This window comes from Lycorma delicatula, chromosome 9 (genome assembly GCF_047948215.1).
Source record: "Lycorma delicatula isolate Av1 chromosome 9, ASM4794821v1, whole genome shotgun sequence".
NCBI lineage: Eukaryota > Metazoa > Arthropoda > Insecta > Hemiptera > Fulgoridae > Lycorma > Lycorma delicatula.
Window position 1 is genome coordinate 47,257,129 of NC_134463.1, and position 6,000 is coordinate 47,263,128.

The following is a 6,000-nucleotide window of genomic DNA, read 5'->3' on the forward strand; positions in this document are numbered from 1 at the left end:
TTCTAATATCGCAAATATTTCGATACGCCGTGTACATTACATTTTATACGATTTTTAAGATGTACATTTGTTAAAAGTCAACCAAATACTCACTCGACTAAACACTTTTTGATGTATTATAAATATAATATAAAAAACTACTTATCAATATATTATTTGATTTCCTCAAACGTTTTCGGCTACTCTGCCATCTTCAGGAAAAATTTATAGTAACTTAATCACCTTAAACGATCTTCCTATTTATTATTCGATTTTTATTACTTATTTTACCATTTATTACTTAATTTAGAGAGATACGTTAAGTAAAATTACATCCTGTTGTTAATGAAACATTTTTCTTCAAGAACACTTCGCGTATCTATAATATAATACGAGTAAAAGGTTATTAATACTAAAGCTAAACCACCATCCACTTTGTTACAAAATTATATCTGCAAAGATGTGCTTTCCGTTCTACACGTAGCCTATTTGTGTTTAGGTGATACGTATTTTCGTTAGTACCCGTATTTGGTTTTACATATGTGTAATACAGAATAGATTTATGTAATATCTATTTCCAGATAACACAGATAGATCGTTCTCTACAGCTGTGGTATATTGAGACGTGTATATGCGGTATTAAACCGCATAGGTTTTGTGTGGGTGTGTGTGTATGTGTGGGACCCCTCTCTACGTTTACGACCGGGCTACATAGCTAGTGAAATGTAGAGGGTTATGAATCAGCTAACTGAAATGGAAGTGGTGGGAATATCAAAATACGTAGCCTGTGAGTAGTTTAGTTTACGCGCTCATGAATAATGAATATATCAAAGATGTATAACATCTTCTCTCTATAGGCTGTACATCCATATATAATACATGCTATATAGAAACGTATTTATATATTACAGAAGGAATTTCTATCTAGATTAGTACGTTTAAACAATAGGAAATAGTCCGATGAATTTAGATCGTTTCAGTCGGGCTTCTGTACTACTCTAATTGCGTGCTACTTTAAAAATATATAATACACAAACTTAGTCTTCGCATATCATGTTTATTAATCATGTTCTATTTATCATTAAATAGAATAATTAGTCTGCAATAGTTTCAGTTAAATGTATTATTATCTTTTTTATAATTGAGTTGAATTTATGGTTAATAGATATATAGAATTCCATTAATTTTTTTTAAGCGTACGCCTAGATGAGAGTTGATTACTGATAGCTTTTCTACGATAATTAACGAAATGTTTTATTCCATTTGATCCCGAATAGCCTGTATATTAAATTATTATCAATAAAATAATGATAATAATGATGATAATGATAATAATAATGATGATAATAAAAGTCGCACTTATTGCTTCTTTGTTCATATAATATATGAGCGCTTTCATAGTGAACGCTACCTCATCAGATATTATAAAAAGCTTTTTCTAAAAAAAAATCAAGTGACCTAGAAAATTAATCAAACTTATTTTATATTTTAATTTTTTTAATAGTTTTTATTATTATTGATAATTTATTATATTGGTATGATATTCAATTGCAAATTCATTAACTATATATTACTAAATATATCATCATATTTTTCACATTAATTTTCCCCACGTTTTGTCACTTTCATTTTACTCTAGATCTAGATGAGGTACATCAGTTTGAATCAGACATCGACTTTTTTTTACTTTTTTTTTTAATTTAAATAAATTGATTTATTAATAATTATTAACCTCTGATTGTAAAAAAAAATTTACGATAAATAATAATTCAATAAAATAAAATTTTGAATGTACCGATTCCGAGATCTCAGGACTCGGTATCAAATATTCGGAGATCAAAGCAAGTCACAACACTGTCCCCCTGTTTCTATCATCAGTGTTCCAATTGAGAGATCTCAAAACTAATTGGGTTTTCAGATTGATCGACGAATTATTTGGCGAAGCATATCAAATTTGAGCGGAAACAGTTACATCTTAAGTTTAAAAACTTGTACTGAACATAGATCTCGGCTTTCAGTAGAAAGTAAATTATTGATTTATAAATCAGTTTTAAAGCCTCTTTGGACTTACGGGCTTAAATTTTGGAGTGCGGCATGCAATTCCAGTATTGACATAATTGAACGCTACCAGACAAAAACACTCTAAAAATGTTAAATATACACTGATACATAAGCAATAGCCTCATGTAGTTACGAACCGTTCGGCAGGAAATCTCTGTAGTTAGCCTACGTTATCGAAATCGTTTGGATCGGCACCCGAATTTTTTGGCGGTCAATTTATTGGATAGCACGATCAGTGATTTTTCAAGGTGCTGAGGAACAATATTCTTGATTTACCTTATCGTTTGAATTAGGTGACTTTATGATCTGGCAGTACGGATTACTCTCTTCTATTTCGTTTCATTGTTATCGTTAAGTTACCAGCCGTAGGATCTGTGACTACTTAATGTTAGTTCAAATAGATCTTATTTAATTATTTTCCAATTATCTTGCTGAACAGATTCTAAAGTTGCTTTGTCGTTATAATAATTAATAAAAAAAAAAAATAAAAAAATGGCTCGTATTGAATTATTCAATGAGCTAATTGTCAAGCATCAGGGTCAAAATGGTACATAAATTTATTTACTAAAAATCTGATTTCCCCCCCCCCCCCCCAATTATACTTTTAAATTGCTTAATTTTTTAAGTAAAAACATTATTTGATCAACGGTGTCAAAATGAATCTATTTTTTTTTTAAATTAACATTTTTCACAATTGTATTCTAAATACTGCATAACTAAAAATGCCTGCAACCTTATAGCGTAATTCAAATAAAAATCTATCAAAAGCAAAGCCGAAAATGTTATCCAACCTTTGGCTACTTATTTTTTATTGGAAAAGCTATAGTATAAATATGTTGTTTTCTTAATAAATATTCTGTTGAACTTCAAGGTTCAAGCTTTAATACAAGTTAAATATATTGTAAAATATGATAGCAAAAGGAGACTTATAAATAACGATGTGATTTATGAAAAACCATATAAAAGAGAGTATAGGTAATAAAAAAAATCCCTTTCGGCACGCCAGAAGGCGAAGATTACACCGATGCTAAGGAGGGGATAAAAATTATTTCCCCTTTAAAGTTAAGAAAAACTTCAAATCTCTTCAATACGATAATGGTTGCATGTAAAGAAAAGTTTCACTGGTGTCACATGTAAGACAAGCCCCATATTCTTACAATTCCAGCAACATTGGTCATCCCTTGTCGTAGGGTTAGCAATATCAAAAATTGTTTCAGGAAAAGGTTTTAGGTAATGTTTAGAGGACTAACGATCACTTTAAACCGATTAGATTCTGTAAATATTAAGGGAGGTATGGTGTTTTTTTGTCTTCAAAGTTCATTTTTTCCACCCCCTGGGCCAATGATTAGTGATATCAAAAAGCTTTACTTAGATTAGTTTCAGAACCTTATCCAAAAAATAGTGGAAACTTTAAACGAATTTGATGTTTTACCTAATAAGAAAATTACAGCGATATATTTTTTTCTCAGAAAAGCCCTCCCATTTTTCACCCCCTTGGTCCGATTTTGAACATTAACAAACTCGACCAAGATTTCGGGTCGTTATATTTTATGTATCTATTTTAAAGTGATTGGAACAAAATTACGGCAGCTATCGTGTACACAATAAAGTGAAATATGCTCGTGTATATATATATAAACGTTTTAGTTGACGGTGGTTTTGGAGTCTAGGGGATGTGAAACGGGAAGATTTGTCGAAATTTTCCATAAGTCGAACCATTTTACAGAAGTCGAAGGGTATCGATTACAATAGGTAGCTTTCTTATGAAATCTGCCTAATATTAAAGAAAAATATAAAGTGTAATCTGAATAGATGTTATTGTAGTCGTTATTCTTTTCTTTTTCCTGTAAATTGTAAATTAACTCAAATTTATATTTTGTATTTTAACTCTAACGAAAATAAAAATTTCGATTAAATTTTCTTATCGAATTTTTAATAAATTCGATACCTTTTTCAGGAATTGTTTGAGTTTTATTGATACTAAGCCATATTTAACGAGTTCATTTTTTTTTAAATGAAGGCCACATTGATTTTTGATATCATATTATAATCGTATAATTTTAATCATTAGAATATGTAAAAAATGTCGTTGTCGTGTCACCTACTTAAATTACAATTCATTGGCTGTAAAAGGAATGAAAATAATTTCACATTTTTAAAAATATTACTTTCTATATAAAAAAAAAGTATATATAAATTATTCAAGAAGGTTTAATTTATTTAAATTTATTGATTATTAGCTTTAATGCAATAACCTTGTTTTATTTTATAAGGATTTTCAACCCATTCACCCTTTTTATTACATCATTCAAATTTGTCACTTTTTTTTTATGATACAAATCCAATTTTTACTGACATTTTTCATACCTTAATAACTACACTGCTTTAATCTTACAACATGAAAGTTTAAAGAAAATCATAGCATTTAAACTACTTAATCCCTAATCTAGGAAAACTCTTTTATTTGATTACTATTAATATTTTTTATTCAACAGCTCTGGACAATGGATAACAGTTTTTATTAACTAATTACTCTTACTTAATAGAAATATGGTACAGACTGTATTAAAAAAGGATACTAATATGGGAGGATATTTCACAACTAAATAATAAAAATCTGATGTGGACATCATATGACTTCCTTATACGCCTATTATATTACATATACACATTTCTTTAAAATGAAAAGTACATAAAATTTTATTTTGTTAATAATGTCTGAAATTTTTTTCATTTTTTATTGCATTATTATTTATCAAATTTTTTTTACAGTCGGAAATTAATAAATCAAAATAATTAGATTAGATGAAGGGTGATTCGTTCCTTGTAAGATCCAAATAATATTTCATTAAACTTTTATTTGGCTATAACTCTGGAACCAATGAAAATATGATAAATCGTTGAAAAACTCTCAATGAGGGACTCATACTGCAGTTAAAGTTAAGTTTTCTTACTTGCTGCAGTTAAGAAAAAGACCACAATCCAAATTTTTTTTTTTGATTTTGGACTTTTTTGAACACCTTTGGTTCAATCAATTGCAATCCAAAGGAGACGTGCAGAAATAGATGTTACAGCAGTCCATAATACAAACTTTCAACATTCCACGGCTAATTGTTTTTAAATTATGCGAGATACATACGTACAGACATCACGCCGAAACTAGTCAAAATGGATTCAGGGATGAACAAAATGGATATTTCCGTTGAAATCTGAAAACCGAAATTTTTCGCCATTACAATACTTCCTTTCCTTCGTAAAGCGGTTAGCTTCTGAAACCTTTTTTGGTTTTTAATTAAAAAATAAAATATGCAAAAGAGAATCTTTTTTTTAAATCAGATAATTCATGAAACTTAAAAAATATATAAAAAAAACTAATATTTCTTCTTTATTTCGTAACGTAAAAGAACTCTTGACAACACAATTATAAGACTTTGCCGGAACGCGTTTACACGACTAGCCACGTTCCGAGAAAGTCCAATAACTGTGTTGTTTCTGATGCATGGCTTACACATACCACTTAATTTAAAATATTTATCATTTTATTTAAATATAATATTTTTTCGTTTATTTAATAAACGAAATTATAACTAAAGCGCGCGCGCGCATACCGTATTTAATTCGCGCGGGTGTGGCGGTACTAGCGGCGACGGTCGAGTACTAACTAAACTATTGTAATTTCACAACTTACTTGGAACAAATTTCGCTTGTACGGTCAACAGACTGGTTTAGCCGTAAGGTTTAACGCACTAGGCGATCGAGTTCGCGACTAAGTCAGAGTTACTTTTTTACGCTTTAAATATTATTCATTTAGTTAATTTTACTGCTCACCTGTGACTTCACAACGTAGCTGTAGTTTGGAGCATTTTTTGTTGTGGGGATGTGACTTTGCACAATTTTTTTGTTGGAATTATTGTTATTTTTAGTTGCTTACAAATGTGCTTAAGAAAAATATGACTAACT